The sequence below is a fragment of the Petaurus breviceps genome, unplaced genomic scaffold (genome assembly GCF_028583685.1).
Source record: "Petaurus breviceps papuanus isolate PSGF00001 unplaced genomic scaffold, PetGlider_PUasm1.0 90775, whole genome shotgun sequence".
In the NCBI taxonomy this organism is placed as follows: domain Eukaryota; kingdom Metazoa; phylum Chordata; class Mammalia; order Diprotodontia; family Petauridae; genus Petaurus; species Petaurus breviceps.
Window position 1 is genome coordinate 13,725,150 of NW_027187342.1, and position 21,421 is coordinate 13,746,570.

The window sequence follows — 21,421 nt, forward strand, 5'->3', positions numbered from 1 at the left end:
TCCCTTTGGACTGCATATTGACTTAGAAAAAACACACATATTTTCTTTTTACATTAATACATCATCATATTAAAATCAGATAGAAAAGACTTTTTCATCTGGCTCAGCTGTACTCATGAGAATTGTGGTCTGTGTACCTTTGCCCTACAAGACAAAAAAAATTGATATGGCTGAGTATTCTTTTCCATGTTGATTCCAATTCAAGTCAAATCAGTGGTGTTAGCACAGTTAGGTTGAGAATGGTGCTTTGGGGAAGAACATGACTTAGCCCTGGTGACCTGCTGGCGCCCCTGTGACACGATGGAAATATTGAGGTTGCTTTTATCACCCTCTGTCATGTTATCCAAATGCAGCAGTATAGTCTTGCTTATTCCAAACCATTGCTGAGAATGGATAATTTTGTTTAATAAACGTCCTTTACTAAATTACTTTATAGATAAGTTACTTTATAGGTAATTCATCATCATGAAAATTGAGGAACATTTATGTGTTTATTTCTGGGTTTGACTATAGATAGAGGCTATTCCTATGACTTAAAAAGGAACCATGACTTTTCTTTAAAAAAAATACAAAACAAAAACTAGAGGAAGTCTAGTGCAAATGTTGGTGGACACTTGATGGAGGATTTATGACAAGAAGGAGAGACTGGAGGGATTGGGAGAGAAGACTTATACTGAAGGGTTACCTATAGTTTACCCTGCAGTTATCCAAATATTCATGTGGTACCTGTCACAGAGGACTCGTGTTTGAATCATGGCAGTCCCTCAAGAAGCACAGTCTGGTAGAAAAGAGAATTTTTATTGATAATAGATAAGCTCCTATTTTTAGGAGCTGGAAATCACAAGTAAAGGCAGCTAGGTAGCATGGTAGATAGTGTTGGGCCTGGTTTTAGGAAGATGAGTTTAAATCTCAAATACTTCCTAGCTGTGTGACCCTGAGCAAGTCTCTTAACCTCAGCCTCAGTTTCCTTGACTATAAAAAGGAAGATGGGCTAATAGTAGCACTTACCTCCCAGGGTTGTTATGAGGATCAAATGATACTATTTATACAGTGCTTAGCATAGTGCCCAACACATAGTAGGTGCTTAACAAATGCTTCCTGTCCTCCCCCTGCCCCTCTCCCCAAAAAACCCCAAACCAGCCTTTTGTAAGGAAGACTTCTAGCTTGCTGACTCAATTCAGATGGAGGCTGAGTTTAAAGTGTCTGATTAAGGAAGCTCCTTCTACACAGACAACTCAGAGATTTGCAAGCTAAATAGCAGTAGTTTTTTTACACACTTATAGTTAAGGGAGTTAATCTACCTAGGTTCAGCTCACTACCTGATTTGGGGTCAGACATAGGTCACTACTATAACTAGAACTGAGACCCTTTGTTCACCTGTCTTCTTGTGTAAATTCTTCTGCAAATTCCCAATCTCCAATACCATAGGTATCAACTATATCATGGTAATAGTCTGAACCAAAATAAAATGTAATTCAGAAATTTTAAAAATTATTTTATTTATTTTTCTTTTAAATTTATTTACTTTTAGTTTACCAACATTGAGTTACACAAGTTTTTGAGTTCCAAATTTTCTCCCCCTTCCTCTCCTTCCTCCTCTCCCCCAAAGCACCCTGCAATCTGATACAGGTTTTACATATACCTTCACATTAAATAGTAGTCAAGTTGTAAAGAAGAATCATAACCAATGGAATGAACGAGAAAGAATAAACAAAACGAAAGAGAGAGCAAGTACTTTGCTTCCATCTGCATTCAGATTCCGTAATTCTTTCTCTGGATGTGGATGGCCTTTTCCATCATGAGTCTTTGGGTAATTCAGAAATTTTTAATGAAATAAATAAAAATAAAATGAAACACTGATAATATTACATTTTAAAACTAAGTCATTGCAGCTCAAAAAATGGTTTACTGGACATCATTTCTATTTGAGTTTATACCATTGTCTTCCATGTAGCAACAAAATTTTGTCCTTGACTTTATTCTGCATCTAGGGCAAGTGTTATAATTGGGTCTGAACATTTGCCATGTTGACTAGAAAGTTTATAGTTGTATGGTTTTGGTTTGGAATTAAAATAATAGTTCCAATTTACATGTTACTTTATTGTTTACAAAGTATTTTCCTTACAACTTAGTAAAGTTGGTAAAACCCATGGCCCGGAATCGGAAGATCTGGATTTATAAGGACTAGGCTCAATCTTAGAATATAGAGAGTACGTACCAAGAAGGAAGCCTGAAGGGTTGGCTCAGACTCACTTTTTGCTACACATGGAAAAGGGGTTGTGTCTGGATGGGACAGGTTGTTTTTTCTCTGTTCTGAGAAAGATCGGATAAAAAGTTATGAAAATCTAACTGAATTCAAGGAATTGCAATCCTAGAGATGGAGTCTATCATGAGCTTTGTCCAGGAAAGCAGAGGCCAGGGACATTTGAGAAAGAACTCGGAGAGGGCAGAGGGAGAGCAGTCTAGAGGGGAGTTCTTCAACAGCATCAGTGGGGATCAGACAGAAGGAAATCCCACTGGTGCTTTGACATATGAGTTCAGAGTCTAGAGATTAAGTGTTGTTGGATGACTCCAATGGCCCAAGACTCCACTTGAAAGAGCAAACACTGAAGATACCAGTGGCAGCTGGTGAAAGTAGTAAATGTTTAACTCTGTCCCTTGTCCCAGTCTTTCAGGAACTTTATATTGCATGTCATTTTTCTCTATTTCTATAAGCTATTTCTATTTTTCTCATATTTGTTTTGTAATAAAAGTTGATTAAATATAACTTTTTTGTGATGCGTATCTGTATATTGATTGTGTCTAGGGGGACATATTGAAGATGTCAATGATTAGCAAGATAGAACTAAAAACAGGTCAAGAGATTAGACTTTCATTTAGATAGTTAGAATTTCACCTTAATTTAGGGACTCTGAGCTAGGGTGAAAGAGAATCTTAATGGTTGTACTTATTAATATTTTTTAATGAACTCCTAAAGTTTTGCAGAGAGAGACAACCTACATAAACTAGGACCATGCACCAGAATCTGGAGTCATGTTGGGCATAGGGTGTTGACCAAGGGAAGGTTACTACTCTTGAGACTGCCTAATGAGAAGAGAAAGGTATGATCTAGAAAAAATTTAGGAAGCGGGAATTCAGAAGAGGGAGCATATAGCCAAATGTTGCCTCACAACAACACATTCTGGTGGCACTTACACAATTCTCCCCCCCCCCCTTTTTAAATTCTGCTTCGAGTTTTCCTCAGGAACATAAGAATGCAGCTCATGTCTAGGTCTTTACAGAAAAGATAATGGGCCCCCACCTCTCATTCAAGCAGTTAGGCTAATAATTCATCAGATATAGGACAGACTATATTGATCTCAAGCATAAGATATGCAAGCAAAAATTATTGAAGCTCATAAACTGTACAATTCTCCTTCCCTGGGACTCCACTACCTTTTGTAGGTTGAAGTTTACACAGACCTTCAGACATAGGGTAAACTTAAAGGGTTGGAGCTTTTTCTTTATCTGTCTGCAGCCTCTCCCCATCTCCATGAAGGGAAAAATCTTGGGGTTGCTAGAAAATCATCAAATGTCCCCGCTCTATCATCAGTCCTATCTGTTCTGGAGATCTATAGAGTACTTCAGGTTTATGAAACTTCCCTATGATACAGCCCTCTTCCCCCACAAGTGGGAACATCTCTTACAGCCATTCTCGAGAGCCAACTCCATGGACTTGCACATTCTACATAAATCAGAATACAGGAGGACAAGACCTGGGCTTGCTCCTCCAAATGAGATGTCTGCTCCTTGCTCTCTTTGGTTCAGTACTCACTTGATCTAGGTGCTTCTCCTTTGGGTCTAGGAGACTTGATTATGGGAACTCTCAACTGTGCCTCCTTTGCTCCTGGCTCAGGAACCTCCTAATGCTTTATCATTGCCTCTATTTGCTGCCCTCCATGGGCCTTTGACCGAATATGCAAAGGCTTTACCTTCCAGAAAACTGAACCTGCATCTGCACATGTGTGTCCTCATCCTTTTGGACACCTCTCCTGTCTGATGACCAAGTCTGGGTGTCAATAGCCTACTAAAGGTAGTACCCATGGGTGGGCTGATTCATATCCTATCTGAGAAATAATCTCGTTAAGGATATTTAACATCTCATGAAGAAGATGTGAAGGATCTGTAAGTCTGTCAGAGAAGTTCCTTGTAAGGGAAGATAGATTGCATCCTAAGACTTAGCAGATAAATGCAACAGAGTCGCATTAGTCTCAGAGACATTAAGCAGTTTGCTCGGCCATACAACTGTCTGCGGCGATTCTTTGACTGCCCCTGTGAGGACTGGTGTATTTCTAGGCCCTAGCTGTCAGAAGCGGCCCCATGTTTGACTACTCATTAACCCACCTGAATATCAGGAAGTTCCAGTGTATTCAATAACTAGTTTAATCAACTCTGCTTAAGTGAGGAATGCAGTACTGTCCTGATCATAATCTCTTTAGTAAGCTTTATCTAATCCATGGACGGAAGGTTAGCAGATTTTTCTAATTACAACACCCTTGTGCTCAATAAGGGGTGTATATGGGGTGGGGCTTGCAGTCTGGATCATATGCTATTTGACTGCCCTAAGGTTCCCCTTCTCACCCACTTGGACCCTGTGAATCTGCCCAGCAACAACGATCAGATATAGAGGTAGAGACACAGAGCTCCGTGTTCTTTTTTGTAATTTATTTTTCAAATGCTTTATTAACTTATGATTTATATCATTCATTTCCACCAGATTTTGAGTTACAAATTTTCTCCCCATTTTTCCCCTACCCACCACCCCAAAATAGCAATCCCATAGCTTATCCCCTCCTCCAATCTGCTCTCTCCCATATCTTCTCCCATATCCCCTTAGACTTTTCCAGTAGGGCAGGTGGATCTCTGTGCCCCAGTGCCTGTACATCTTATTTCCTAATTACATGTAAAATAGTATTAATAATAGTATGCATATATTTAAACATTTGATTTTAAAACTTTGAATTCCAGATTCATTCCCTTCCTCCCTTGTCCCCCCCCCCCCCTTACTGGGAAGATAAGCAGTTCAATATAGTTTGTACATGTGTAGCTAATGCAAAACAATAACACAGTAGATATATTGTAAAAGACTGACTATATTTCCCTCCCTCCTATCCCACCTCCCACTTGTTCTATTCTCTGCTTTGATCCCGTCCCTTTCCAAAAGTGGGTGCTTCCAACTTCCCTCCCCCCCAGCCTTCCTTCCATCATCCCCCCTCTCATCCCCTCCCCCTACTCTCTTGTAGGGTGATAAGAGCTCTGTGTTCTTGATTAGGGAACCCACACACTTGCATTATTTTGTTGCTGTATACTCATTTTTAGTCACATCCAACTCTTGGTGACTCCATTTGGGTTTTCTTGGCAAAGATACTAGAGTGATTTGCCATTTCCTTCTCCAGCTCATTTTACAGATGAAGAAACTGTGGCAAACAGGATTAAGTGACTTGTCCAAGGTACTAGAACTAGAAAGTGTTTAAGGCCAGATTTGAACTCAAGAAGATGAGTCTTCCTGACTTTAGACCCAGGATTCTATCCACTGAGCTACCTAACTGCCTGCTTGTGTGTGTGTGTTATATATGTATATTTGTAATAAGTTGTCTGACTTGTGATCCTCTGAGTGTTTTTGCACCTCAGTATCTCATCCATACTCCCCTCTCATACCTATTATATTAACAAACATTTTAATCATGTTTCAGTTTCCAAATATTTATATGATTTCTTTTTTAGTTTTATACTAGCTTTGGAACAACTATATACAAATAAGTTGAGAGGTCAAAACTGCAGCTCTAAATTCTCAACACAGTGTCTCATTTTATGTCTTTGACACTGTTTCTTTATATAAACATTTCCCTGTTTTTAATTTAAACATTTTGTTCTATGCCTCTTTAAAAGTATTTACATACAAATAAGGCATTATCCTACATCTTTCACTAGGTTATTTAAATCTTTATATCTATGCCTCAGTTCATTTTCTGTCCCCAATTTTCAAATCCCATTTGAAAACTGTGCTTCTTTATACACTTATTTTTTTTAGCAGTTTTTATTAAACCAAACTTCTTTTTCCTACTCCTTTCAGGTATCAAAATATTCGTCTATAATAGCAAGCAATACCTCACATTTCTTAACAATTGATTTAAAACGTTTTCTTTACACAAAAGTATTTTTTTCTTTCCCATATGAAAAAGGTCTTAAAGGAACAATACCTTCAGAAACACAGCTTCCAGGAGTAGTGAGGTGATATCATGGCTATGCACTGCCCTGGTCAGATAACATATGAAACACTGTGTTTAGTTCTAGGTACCACAATTTTAGGAAAGACATCAATAAACTGGAGAGAATCCAAAGGAGGGAAACCAGGATGGGGAAGGACCTTAAGCCTATGTCATATGAGAATAAATTCAGGAATGGGGAATGCTTAGTCTGGAGAAGTACAGACTGAACGGAAGACATAATAGTTGTCATCAATTTTGAAAGTTGCCGTTGCTGAGGGAATAGCCTTGTTTTGTTTGGCCCCAGAAGCAAGAACTCGGAGCAGTAGGTAGAAGTTGCCAAGAGACCAATTGAAGTTTGGTGTCAAGAAAATGCTTCCTAATAATTTAAGATCTCTGAAGGCTGGGTATTTTAGATCTTCAAGTAAAAACTGGATGACCCCTTGGAAGTTATATTGAAGAGGGAATTCTTTTCCAGTCACAGGTTGGATTAAGTCCTAAACTACAGGAAAAGCAGCTAGGTATGTTCTATTGCCTGGAATCCTCAGCCCTGAGCCATCAGCTCTATTATTGGATACATACCCATGCAGGACTATTGTCCCTGCATCTCCTGGTCTCTCCCTATTAGTGTCTTACCTGGGTTTTTGTCTGAAGGCAAGATTAATGACTATCATAATTCTTTTTTTTTTTTCCGGCTGGGCCCAGCGGGCACTTTTATTGGTTCTGTACACGTGTTCTCGGTCCCCCCCCCTCCCCCCCACCCCTTCAGGCTTTGGCCGCGGCTGCCTGGGACGCCCCCAGCGCTGTGAGCTGCTGAATCTTCTGGCTCATCATCTCCATGATAGCCTGCTTCATGGCATGCTTCTCCTGCAGAGCTGGCTGAATTTTCTCCATCTGCTTAGTAAGGAAGTCAATTTTCCTCTTGAAGAAATCTTTAGCATCATCTGCTGACTTCTCCACATAGTAGCCAGTTCCTACATCAATGAAAACATGCTCCACATCATGTAGCTTCCCAGGTACATACATAGAACTGGTCAATGGGACGAGTAATTCTTTCCCCTCGTTGCTCTGGTTCAGCATGTTCAGACACTCCTTGGCCTCCACGTATTTGGTCTGTACAACCTTGAGCTGAGCGATGGATGAGGAGAGAAACTCCACCTCCTGGTCCAGCTGGTTCTTGAGCAGCTCCAGCTGCGGCAGCAACAGCTCCGTGATGTTCACCGACTGCGCCATGTTGGGAGGCTGAGTAAGGGCGGATGACTATCATAATTCTTAACTAGCTTGGTTCATTGTTCCCAAGCCTTCTTCTTCAGTATCGTCCATGAAAGGACTACTGACTTACATATATGTAGAGGAAGTATTTAGGGGTTTTTCAAAATAACCCTACAAGGTCCTCAATCAATCTTATGGAATTATAGAGTATTGGCTACTGGATGAAAGCAACTGATAGGACACAGACGTCTTCTAGTGATCAGTTGACTGAAGAATTAGCCAAGACCCTGAAGGCATTAAAAGCCAAGAATCAATTTTGAAGAGTTTTCCCTTCACCTTTCCCCCTTGAACCTCTTAGAGACTGCAGCAAGGCAAGGATGGGAATTCTCTCTCCTCTTCCCCCACTCCCATTACCAATGGCTTCATGCAGAAGCACATGAGATTTTCCAATGGAGTGGGAATCAGCAGCTGCTGAGTTGAGTTGAATAGGATTGAATCAAATTGATGAGAGAGGTTGAGAGTCTGGTGCCTGGGGCCTGGAGCCTCCTTGGGAGACTGCAGTTTCCAGAACTGAGACTCCTATTAATTATATCTCTTTCTAAAAGACAAATCATATGCCAAGATTTCAGTTGATTCTGAAGCTAGATGGTGGATACTGTAGTCAAGTATTGAAGCTATCTGCCCTACCTAAAAGCAAGCCCAGGCTGGGTAGCAGAGTGGTTTGCCAAGCAGAGCCACCTTGTTCCTTGAACAGCAGAATGAGAACATCATTAGGAAACACTGGGGAATAGAGAAACACTGGAGGTATAGATTGCCTTGGCCATATTTATTCCCTACATGTGTGCCTTTCCACTTGTGAACTCTATGGGTATCCATTCTTCCCACTGGTGCTCAATGTATTTATGAGAGAGGATGTCATAGGTTTATAGGGCTACTTTTCTTACTATACCATTTCAGTAAATGTCTTTGCTTTGAGCTAATTATGTCCTCTGACTGACTGTCAAAACAAGTGCATTGGTAGGAGCTCATAAGCTATAGTTTTAGGAATACAGACCTGCAAAGAATCTTGAACCTGAGGTAACTATTCCCCAGGAGACCCAATCTGCACATCTGATTTGAGAAGGAGTAACACAAATAGGTAGTATACAGAGATTAAGGTATACTTGTTAAAGCAAAATAAAAGTGAATAAAGGAAATGAATGAAAGAATGAAACAAAAGGCATTTATTAAATGCTAAGTGTGAAGCACAGTGTTAAATGCTGAGGATTCAAAGAGAAAACTGGACACAGATCCTGCCCTCCAGGAACTCACCCTCTATCAACTGGGAGGGAACATGTACATATGGCAGGGAGGGGCGCGGTTCAGAAGTAAGTGAGATGGAAAGTTCACAGGGTTCTTACAGTGTGGCAGCAAAACATGGTAATTTTTCTTATAAAACATTATGTCCAGATCCATTTCTGAACTGGAACCATTTGAAAATGCCAAGGGCTCTTTGTAGTTATAACGTTAGAGGCTGCGATTGCTGAGAAAGCAGGAGGTAGAGCATTCATAGAAGCAATTGCCAGGTCATATCTGCACAGGAGTTTCTCCCTGGGATGATGGTTGCAGGGTCTGAGTTGGAAACAGGATTGATGTGGGATGGGAGTGAAGGTGCTGCTGTCCCCTCAGCTCTTGGGTTATCTACCCAATCACTGAAGTTGGTCAGCAATTGGTGTTAGTGGTGAAAAGGAAAGTGGGCCCTTTATCCACAGTGATTATCTCCCTCAATGGTGATTATGGGGCCTGGGTTGGAAGCAGGGGCAACAGTCTTAGGGCACTGATATTCCCAAAGTTCTTGGGTTCAGCATCTTGGATTATCTCTATTGGAGTCTTAAGGAAAAGTAGTGATTGAGTTGGTGGTAGTAGTTTGACTCACCTGGCAAATATCCCTCTTGTGTCTCCTCAAAGTGCCTTGATACTTCAGCTAGGATCACTTTCATGGTCCATGGATGGTGGTTGTCAATGGTGTCAAACATTCATTTAGATGGCACTCAGTCTCTAGCAGGGCTGGATATGGTCCATGGTGCCCCACAGGATCACAAAATGAATCAACTACAGCTTTAAAAAGAATTCTGGGAGTAAAGGGAACAAAGCCAAGATGGTGGAGCAAAAGCACAAACTTGGCATGGGCTCCGGCTTCAACTATCTCCAATACCTGTAAAAAAATTATTATAAACAAATTTTAAAGCTACAAGAACCCACAAAGAGACAGAGAGAAACAAATCTCCCACTGAAGGCAGCCTGGCAGGCCAACAGGAAAGGTCTATTGCAACATGCTAGGAGCTGAGTGCAGTCCCCAGTGAGCCATGGTTACAGCCCCATGGCGGCCCTGACCAGCGCCCAGACTGGCCAGAGAAGACTTTAGGAGAGTGAATCACCAGCACCTGTGGTGGTTTCTAGACTCCTCAACCTAAAAACACCAAAGAGAAAATAAAAGGTCAGTTGTGAACTCTGTTATAAGGGTCAAGAAACAGCGTGGTCTGGCCCCTGGCCCTGGGGCAAGAAGTAGCAGGAGGCATGGCAGTGCCACGTAGCTACTTTCAGAGCTCCTGGCCTGCAGATTGTAGGGGAACCAAGTGACCATTCAGAGGGTAATGGCTCTAGCTTTGACCTGCCTGGATACGGTCTTGGGTGGTGGTCCTGGGGTGTGTGGTCAGTGTGCCAGAACTTGTGGGGGCTGTAGAGAGGGCACTCAACTAATGGCTCTGGTAGCTGCAAAAACCCCAGCAATTTGGGACAAAGCTCTACCATCTTCTACCATCTCTTCTACCATCGCAAAGAACTCAAAAGTCAAGTAATTGGCAAGATGAGGAAGCACAATCAGACCCATACAATCCTTTTTGGGGACAAAAAGGATCAAAGCATGGAACTGGAAGAGGACAATGAAGTCAGAACTCCTGCATCAAAAGCTTCCAAGAAAAATATGAATTGGTTACAGGCCATGAAGGAGGTCAAGAAGGATTTTGCAAATCAAGTAAGAGAAGTGTAGGAAAAACTGGGAAGAGAAATGAGAATGATGCAAGAAACTCATGAAAAGCAAGTCAGTAGCCTGCTAAAGGAGACCCAAAAAATTTCTGAAGAAAATAGCACCTTAAAAACCAGACTAACTCAAATGGCAAAAGAGGTCCAAAAAGGCAATGAGGAGAAGAATGCCTTAAAAAGCTGAATTTGCCAGATGGAAAAAGAATCTCAAAAACTCACTGAAGAGAATAATTCCTTCAAAATTAGATTGGAGCAATTGGAAGCTAATGACTTTATGAGAAATCAGGATACTATAAAACAGATCCAAACAAATGAAAAAATAGAAGGCAATGTGAAATATCTCATTGGAAAAATCACTGACATGGAAAATAGATCCAGGAGAGATAATTTAAAAATTATTGGACTATCTGAAAGCCATGATCAAAAAAAGACCCTAGAAATCATCCTTCAAGAAATTCTCCAGGAAAATTGTCCGGATATGCTAGAACCAGTGGGCAAAATAGAAGTGGAAAGAATTCACCAATCACCTCTTGAAAAAGATCCCCAAAAGAAAACTCCTAGGAATATCATAGCCAAATTCCAGAGTTCCCAGATCAAGGAGAAAATATTACAAGTAGCCAATTTTACTATTGTGGAAACACAATCAGGATAACACAAGATCTGGCAGCTTCTACATTAGGGGATCAAAGGGCTTGGAATATGATATTCTGGAGGTCAAAGGAGCTAGGATTAAAACCAAGAATTGCCTACCCAGCAAAACTGAGTATAATGCTTCAGGGGAAAATATGGTCACTCAATGAAATAGAGGACTTTCAGGCATTCTTGATGAAAAAACCAGAGCTGAACAGAAAATTTGACTTTCAATTACAAGAAGCAAGAGAAGCATGAGAAAGGAAAAAGAAATCATAAGGAACTTATTAAAGTTGAACTATTTACATTCCTACATGGAAAAACGATAATTTTAACTCATAGACTTTTCTCAATATGAGGGTAGTTGAAGGGAATATATGTGTATATATGTATACATACATGTGTATACATACATGTGTGTATTTATAGGAGGGTATATGGTGAGTGTGTGCATATATGTGTACATGTATTTATAGACAAAAGGCACAGGATGGGTTGAATATGAAGGGATGATATATAAAAAATAAAATTAAGAGGTGAGAGAGGAATATATTGGGAGAAGGAGAAGGGCAAGAGAGAATAGGGTAAATTATTTCATATAAAAGAGGCAAGAGAACATTGTTACAATGGAGGGGAAGAGCAGGAAGGTGAAAAGGAGCGGGTCAAACTTACTCTCATTGAATTTGGCTTAAGGAGGGAATAACATACACATTCAATTGAGTATCTTACCCTACAGGAAAGCAGGGGGGAAGGGGAGAAAAAGGGGGTGATGGAAGGGAGGGCAGATTGGGGGAGAGGGTAGTTAGAAGTAAACACTTTTGAAAAGGGACAGGGTCAAAGTTGAAAATAGAATAAGTGGGGGGCAGGATAGGATGGAGGGAAATATAGTCTTTCACAATATAACTACTATGGAAATGTTTTGTGTAACTATACATGTACAACCTATGCTGAATTGCTTGTCTTCCCAGTGGGGGTAGGTAAAGAGGGATGAAGGGAAAGACTCTGAAACTCAAAGTTTCAAAAAAACAAATGTTAATGCATGTTACATGCAACTGGGAAGTAAGATATATACAGGCACTGGGATATAGAAATCCATCTTGCCCTGCTAGGGGGATGATATAAAAGAGAACAGATTGGGGGAAGGGGTATTCAGCAGGCTTGCTATTTTGGGGTGGAGAGTAGGGGAGAGATGGGGAGAAATTTTGTAACTCAAAAATCTTGTGGAAATGAATGTGGCAAACTAAAAATAAATAAATAAATTGGAAAAAAATTTAAAAAAGAATTTTGAAATGGTAGAGCCTCAATCTTTCTTCCTAATTTTTGCAATATTACTATTATTACTACTTAAAATTTTTTATTACCATTAAAAAATTTTCTTTCATTTAACAAGCACTTGTTTTCTCTGCCTTCCACCTTCCTCCATCCTTGGAAAAAGAAAAGAAAAAAAACCCTCTCAATAAATATGCACAGTGCAACAAATTCCCACATTGACCATGTCCAAAGGTTTATGTCTCATTTTGAATCTTGAGACCTTTATTTCTCTGTCAGGAAGTGAATAGTTCATTAGTTCAATAGTTCATAATAATGTTTCATTATGAGTTCTCTGGAATCATGGTTGGTCATTGCATTGATCAGAGTTCTGAGAATTTCAAATTCATTTGTTTTTATGATGTTATTGTCATTGTACAAATCGTTCTCATGGTTCTGCTCAGTTCATTCTGTTCATATGTCTTCCCTTATTTCTCTGAAATTGTTTCATCATTTCTCATGGTACAGTATCATTGCATTACATTCATATACCATAATTTGTTCAGTCATTCCCCAATTGATGGGGTTTAGATTCTAGTTCTTTGCCATGATGTGAAGAACTGCTATAAATATTTTTATACATCTGTGTCCTTTCCCTCTATCTTATCTAAGGGGTCATGCTTTATTACTTTTGCAGCAAATAGGAAGGCTTTGAACCCAGAAACTCTAATAGTGAGATGCTTCCAAATCAATATCAATATCAAAATCAATCCCAATATCAAAGTCACAAGAGGGAATAGAAGAAAAGTCTCATCAGGGTCTTATTTCTGGCAAGCAAGTCAGGCAACTGTTTTCTACACCACATTCAGCTGTGATAGTAACTGCTTTCAACTCCAGCCATTCATATACATTTTGCCATAAGATATCTTAGAGAGACCCCTCAGGAATTCAAACAATATCTTTCTCTGCTTTTTTTTCATGAGGTGTCACCACCCCCACCCCCACCTTGAACTGCAGTCAGCAAGACAAACACCTCAAGGGTGCTCACTGCGTGATGCCTTCATGGGGTGGTTCATTTTCTTTTTGCTGTCCATAAGAATGCAAGCACAACCACTTTCCAAGCAAATATTGCCAGCTCAGATCTCCAGAAGTTTAAGAGTAGGAGTCCTCTGATTGAAAGGAAATGTGCTTAGTTTCCCTTTTAAATTTCTGTGGAGGTGGGGCAGAGACAAGATGGTGGAGTAAAAACCCAGAAGACTTCTCCCAACATTCCCCTCCAAACCACTTCCAAATCGTGTCTCAAATCAAAATCTGGAGTGGCAGAGCCAATAAAATTTCCAGTTAGATCTTGTGATTTTTCTCAGCACTACAATTCTAATCTTTTATGCGATTAACCATACTTTCATGACCTTTTGGCACATATCCACATGGACACTGTAGAAGAAACATGCCATTTGCACACTGGAAAGCTATTTAGGAAGTGGTACAGAAGTATAATTCCCAGAGCTATGGAGGTGATGGTCCTGCTCTGGTTAGACCACATCTTAAACATTGTGTTCAGCCCTGGGCAGTTAGGTGGTGCAGTGGATACAGCACCAGGCCTGGAATCAGGAAGACTCTCATCTTTCTGAGTTCAAATCTGGCCCCAGACATTAACTAGCTGTTTGCCTCAGTTCCTCATCTGTAAAATGAGCTGGAGGAGGAAATGGCAAATCACTCTAGTATCTCTGCCAGAAAACCCCAAATGATGTCACAGAGAGTCATATATGACTGAAACAAACAACAACATGGAGGTGGGGGTCCTGACCTAGTCAGACCACACCTTAAACATTGATTGAGTTCAGCCCTGGGCACCACATTTTAGGGAAGACATTAATAAAAGAGAAACATGTCCAAAGAAGGGTTAGTTAGGATAGCGAGGGGACTCAAAACCACGCTAGACTAGGATAAGGGTGGGAGATCCCCTTGCACCCAAACTGATATAATGACAATGTGTGAAGTACAAGGGTGATCTCATATGATGACGGAGTCTAGAGGTGTTATACTAGTTCTGGTTAAAGGAACTGGTGTTGTTTAACCTGTACAAGAGAAAATGGGAAAAACATAATGGCTGATACTTTTTATTTCATTTTCACTGAATTCATATTCATATATGAATTAAATATCCTCTTAGGTCATACAAAGTTGGAAGAGAGAATAGGGTCAATGGGGTTGGGTTGGGTCACAAGAGAGTTACGAGTTATTATAGTTATTCATATTCCTAAAGAGAAACCTAGGCTGAGTCATATAAGGGGGAGTGCGGGTGAGGTCTATGTCTGATCATGGTCAGTTAATAGGAGCTACTCATGCATGCACAGTAGAAGCTGGAGCTGGAGCTCAGAGTGCCATCTGCTGGCTTGCACAAGCATTGCATTCAGAGTGACTATTCTGTTCTCTCTTAGGGGCCAACATAGAGACATCTACCAGATTTTTTTTTTTTTTTGCCCAGTGGAGAATTCTCAGCATGGAAACTCCCTCCACTGGTGACTGGCAACCTATCTGCAACTCATGGTCTTAATGCCTAGGGCACTGAGATTAAGTGACTTGCTTTACATCTAGTTTGTGTGAGGGCAGAACTTGAATCCAGGTCTCCCTGACTCCAAGGTTCGCCCTTTAGACAAGCTTCTTCTCTAATGTGGTCCGAGGTTACATTGGACTAGATGATTTCTAAAACTCCTTTCAGCTTAATTCTGGGAACCACTATTTTGCATGTCCTTCAATGTATCTTGAAAATGCAATGACATTCTTTAAAAGTTAAATGCTTTCAACAGCAGAACATGAAATTTTATAGTCCCAGCTAGCAAAAAATAAAAATAAAACATTTGGCAATAATCTTTAATCTTATGGCCTTTTCAATTCAGTAAGTACTTGATAAGCATCTACTGTCTATGCTAGGCCCTGGGGACAGAAAGACAAAAATGGCCCAAGTCCTCTCCTCAAGGAGAATACAGTCTACTGACTGACCTTGGTGCTGATTTTGTTTTAGACCACACAAACCTGTGTAAAAGGTTTCTTTCATCTCCATGATCTCTTTCCAAAACTCAAGTCACTTTGAATTGAATTTTCTTCTGAAGAGCTTTTCACCACCTAAGTGCTTGAGATCACGTGGGTCAGAGTAAACCAGGATAGGTCTCATGGCAAATTAATTTTTGGGTTCCAAGAAGTTTTCTCAGCTCCAAGTGAGCACTGAAATGGATAGAATTTTCTCAGTGAGTCTATAAGGGATTCAGCTAGGCAAGAAGAATGTGGGAGTTGCACTATGGGTAAAAGCAACAGCATCCAAAAAACAGTGTTAAGGGGTCTTTAGGTTTGGCTGGTACATCACATAGTGAGAAGCTGTGAGAAATGTGGTCCCAGTTCAGTTCATAGACACTGACTGAGTGCCTACAACGTTCCAATCTCCGTATAGAGATCTTTTGGTAGAGGCTCTTTGGAGGGGAAGGAAATCTTCACCTCTCTTTGGGTGACATCCAAGATCAGATTGCTCACGGAAGGAAGTGTCCGAACCACAAGACGGCTGCAGCGCTCACAGCGCACTCTGCACTCACACCCAACTGCTTGCCTTTAGCTCATGTTCATCCTTGTGCTTCCACCCGACCAGACCTTCCCTTGTGAACAAATGGAAAGTGAGTGGGAATCTGGAAAATATGAGCATGTGAAAGAGAAAGGTTTCCTGAATCTGGGCAGGAGAAGTGAGACAAATTCTCTGGATCTAAGAGAGAAAGAGGTTTGGCTTTGAAGAGAAAAAAAAATAGAACAAATCATCACTCCAGGTTCTGACAGCACTGTGTGACTGTCATTCACCTGATTTCTGAGGACTATATTCAGGTCTATAAAAATGAGTTGGACCATAAATTTATAATAAAGTTACAACTTACACAGTAGTCAAGAATTCTTTTTATTTTTTTGCTTTTTTGGAGGGGGGAGAGCAGGGCAATTGGGGTTGTGACTTGCCCAAGGTCACACAGCTAGTAAGTATTAAGTGTGTGAGGCTGAATTTTAACAAATCTTCCTGACTCCAGGACCACTGCTCTTATTCACTGCACCACCTAGCCGCCCTGCAAGCAGTCTTTAGGGTTAAAAAAAAAAATAACTGGTTAGGGACCTATTGCAAATATAGAAGACCAAGGTTCATTTCCTTTTAGAAAATAAGGATGTGAAGAAGCAGTTCTCAAAAGAAGATTTGTAAAATATTAGTGGACGCATATGAAAGAACACTCCAAATCACAAATCACAAGAGAAATGCAAATCAGAACAACTCTGAGGCTTCTGGCACTCTGAACAGTCAGTGCTGGAGAAGCTGTGGAGAGACTGAAATGCTACTACATTGTTGATGGAGCTGTGAATTGCTCACTGATGAGCTAAAACTGAGAATACTTACAAAAGGCATCAAAACGATGATGAAGGCCTCCTTCTGGCCTCCCTGGGGAGAGGGCCCTCAGGTCTTAATCTCTCCATCTGGGCCTGCTCGTGGCCACGAGCACAGGTCTCTATCTGCCACTTTGCATTTGTCCTTTCATGAGCCTATGTGAATCAGAACGGGCCTGTTAGGCATTGGACACACAAACGTCAGGAGGGCAAGCTGCCAGAGGTCTGGGAGCTGGAGTCCATGACAGATTTTATAGATAGTAAGCCCAGTGAGGAGTGAAATCCTGATGTCCTGCCTGACCTGTCACAGAATGGACAACCTTGCTGCTTTTGGAAGTGTATTTGGTGAGAGGTAAATGATTTGAGGCAAAACTACTCTTAAGTTTGAGTACACTTTTCTCATGGAACTAAGGTGATATAGGCCAGAGGGGAATTTCTTCTTTTGTTCTTGCTAGATCTTCTTATTAAATATCCATTTGTAAAATCTAATTAATAATAATATGGGGGGTGCTCATCGTTGGTGGGTGGCATTAGGAAGAATACACCAGAACTAGGGGTTTGATCTGATAGCATTAGAAAGATATCCCCAAATATCCTGGAGTACCCCTAGAACTTTGAGAGGGACATGAGCTTGGGCATTTGTAGCTTTGCTCTGGGGGACGTGGCTCATCACTGAGAGCAGAAGTTAGTACTTATAAAGGCTACACTAAGAAAGCAACTAAATGTTAAATGATATCCTTTGACCTGAAGATACTACTGCCAGATGTAAAACCCAAGGAGGACAAAGAAGAAAAGGTTCCAAATGTGCCAAAATAATCAGAGCAAAGAACTGAAAACAAAGTAGACAGCCATAGATGGGAGAGTGGCTAAGCAAAATGCATTAACTGAATATAATGGAAGCAAAGAAGATGAGGAATTCAGAGAAGCATCAAAGAACTTTGAAGGAACCAGAGTAAAGGCATTATAGCATGCCATGGATAAGGTCAATTTGGTTAGATTCCAATGGACATAAAAGAAAGTGATATGTGATAAGACTGTTTCAGTCGGGGCCAGGTTAGGAAGGGCTTCACATGCCAGAATTTAGAGTGACAGGGCGCCACTGGACTTTACTGATTAGGGAAGAGTGACCTAGTCAGACAGACTTCAGTTTTATCTGTCTGAGGAGAGGATTGGACCAGCTGACCAAAGTTCCTTTTAGTGTTAAATCTATGATCTGGTGATCTCTCCACCAGATCCAGCTCACTAGTACTGCTCCCTAGTTCCTCATTTCCCCTGCTCTTCTATTCCATTGTGCCCCTCTAGAGTAGGGCCCCAGCCTTTGGGTTAAATATCCTTTTGGCCCATGACTCTCAGGCCTAAATATCCAACCCTTACCTCTTTCCTAAGCATTAGAAGTCACCAACTTCTCACTGGACATTTCAAACTGGATATCTTATAAGCATCTCAAACCCAATGTGTCAAACAGAATTCATTAACTTTCACTCCAAACCCCACTCTCTTCTGAACAGACCAGTTTTTGTTGAGGGCACTATCATCTTTCTCATCACTTCTGGTTTGCAATCCTGGAGTTATCTTTCATTCACCCCTCACATCCAGGCAGTTGCCAAGTCTCGGCAGCTCTCTCTCTATGATGAGCCTTATGTCTTCTCATCCCTTTCTTCCTACTCATAGGGCCACGGCCCTAGTTCAGGCCCTCACAACCTCTCACCTGAATTATCACTGTAGCTTCCTTCCTGGACATCTTGCCTCAGGCATCTCACCTTTTCTCAACAGAGCTGCCAGGGGTTTTCCTGAAGTATGGATATAGTTAGGTGGTGTAGGAGACAGGCGTTGTGTTTAAATCCTGCCTTAGACACTAGCTGTGTGACCCAAGTAAAATGGGGAGGGCAGTGTCTCACCAAGGAATTATGAGGATCAGATGAGATGTAAAGAGCCTTGAGAACTTTTAAGTGCTATATAAATGTTAGCTATTTTTATTATGCTAATGAAATTATGGGCCTGGCTTAAAAAAGGGGAGAAGGAATTCTGTTAGTTGAAGGAGCCTATTGCAGTCATGGGACTTGTGAAAAGGCATGGAGATGGAATGTTCTCTACAGGGAGGAGCTAGCATGCTAGTCTGATTGGACTGGAAGGTTCATAAAGAGGGATAATATGAAATAAACCTAGAAAGGAAGACGGGAGCCATGCCAGGATGAGGGAGTCACCAATTCTATGTCCTCTAGTCAGAGCACTGACTCTGGAATCAGGAGAGACTTGAGTTTGAATTTCACATCTAACAAGTTGGGTTGTTACTTCCTTATCAATAAAATTAGGACAATATCTACAATGCTAGTATCACAGGGCTGTTTAAAGGATCAAATGCAATAATTTATTTGTGTATATATAGGGCAGCTAGGTGGTGCAGTGGATAAGGCATTGGGCCTGGAGTCAGGAAGTTTAGAGTTCAAATCCAGCCTCAGACATTTACTAGCTTTGTGACCCTGGGCAAATCACTTAACCCTGTTTGTCTCAGTTCCCCATGTGTAAAATGGGGACATGCTGGAGAAAAATATACTCCAGTATCTTTGCCATTGACAAGCCCATGGGGTCACAAAGTTGAACATGAATGAACGACACCATGTGTGTGGGAGACCAAGGTCTATACCTCTTCAGCTCCACTGATAGAGTTCACAGATGATGAGCTCTTGTGTTCCCAAAATTACCATCCTATTACATTTTTATGAAATGTGAACACCTCTCCAGTGAGTGGGAAGGGAGCAACGTCATTAGACAACAATGATGGGCAATGCTCCCAGGTAACCTTTGAAAGACAAAGCTGATGCAAGTTTGAGAGCTCGGAGCCCTTGAAGAGAGAACCATCAGTCAGAGAAGAATCTAGCTCCTTCTCCACCATTCTTTCTCAGTGGAGTTACTGTCATCTAGAAGTGGAACTATTCACCTAGAAGGACATACACCATTCGGCAGCTAGAGGGTCAGGTCCAGGAGGACCTGAGGGAGCAACTATTGAAGACATACTCAGATCAAGAGAGTCATTTCTGGGTAACTTCAAGGAGTTGGACTTTTGGCAGCAAAGAGAACCAGCTACATACTTGAGAAACCAGTCCTGGTAACAGTTGTGCTGCAGAGGGGGCAGGAAGAAGGACACATCACTGAAGGAATGAGCAGCCTGGTCACATGTAATTTCTACGTGTGCTGTACTACCACTGTAGTAGGAGAATGTAGTCTAGTTTATGGGGAGAATGTTTTGTAGGCCCATTCTTCCTACACCATCTTAGTGGGTGCCTTTGCTAAGAGTTAAATACACCTACTGACTGCTTATGGGAACAATGGAGGCTGATGAACTGTAGGAAGCGCGGTCTATATATAGCATAGGTGTCAAATACATGGTCTGTGGCTGCTGGGGGCCCATAACACTCCTGGGTGGCCTGATCCAGACTAAAATGTAATTGAGAAAATACTTAACAAAATAAAAATAAAGTATTAATTACATTTTAAAACTAGGTCAATAGATAGCTTTGTAAGGATTCTGATGTAATGTCATGTGGGTTCCATTTCTGAATTTGACATCCCTGGTCTACAGGGTACATCCTCAGCCCTCAAGTGACTTTCAGTCACTCTAGGCCACAGAACTTGGCCTTCTAATTTTCACATTTCCTATGATTAGGGGCCCTTTGTGGACCCAGTGCATAAGTTTGAGTGCAGAGTCCACATAAAAGCCTTTGTTGTTTGTCCTGTTTTCAAAAAGGGCAGATATCATACGATGGGACTTGTGAAAAGGCATGGAGATGGAATGTTCTCTACAGGGAGGAGCTAGCATGCTAGTCTGACTGGACTGGAAGGTTCATAAAGGGGGATAATATGAAATAAACCTAGAAAGGAAGACGGGAGCCATGCTTAATGATGTGATGGCTTAATGTGTCCATGAATTGGATTTAAGTGGGTTAGAGCTGCATAAAATTGTCAGCCTCATTGCCTTCCTGAGGTTAAGACAAAAGTCAAGACACCTGACCCTGGCCTGGGATGCAGTTGATGATTTTGGCATCTTCAATGCCTGACTAAGTTTTACTTGCCCCATATCGCCTGCTTTGGCCCGCTTTCATAGCCACCAGAAAAAATTGTTCTGATCTACCCATTCTGCCAAGAGAAGTCTTTACATGTTTGGGGCGGATAACCTCCAACTCACTGATGGATTTGAGACCTGACATTTGCTCTCAACCTGGCTGGGTCCATTTGCTGAAAGTTTACTGGGGTGTGGCTGCTCTGAGTGCTATAGCTTCTTGGAGCTCCAGGTGAGAGGTGAGTGCCATGAGGATAAGTGGCCCTGAAAAGGGCTCAGCAAGCCGTCACACCAGAGGTGCTAGTCCTCCCTGAACACCCATACACCCCTAAAAAGACCCCTTTGTAAACTTTAAAGAGATCTATAAATATCAATTATAATGGCACAGCCCTGAGATACAACTAATCAAAAAATATCTGCCAAATTTGATTTAGTGTGCCCCTGAGGTCTCTAGAGTCATGATGCTTTGACCCAAAGAAATGCAGCCCTGATGGTGGGAATCTGGGTTTTTGCTAATGCTCCTCAAGCCACGTTGAAGAGGCAGCAACCAATTGTATATGTCTGCAAAGCAGGTTCTCCTCTAATCCTGGTGTTTTTCACT

The 21,421-nt window shown here is 41.2% G+C and overlaps 1 long non-coding RNA gene and 1 pseudogene across 5 annotated transcripts in view; one reads left to right on the forward strand and one right to left on the reverse strand.

The window, feature by feature from the left end:
• Nucleotides 1-21,421, forward strand: part of LOC138146895 (uncharacterized) — a 107,097-nt gene that overhangs the window by 76,006 nt on the left and 9,670 nt on the right. The window lies entirely within an intron of this gene.
• Nucleotides 6,922-7,515, reverse strand: LOC138146886 (prefoldin subunit 5 pseudogene; annotated as a pseudogene).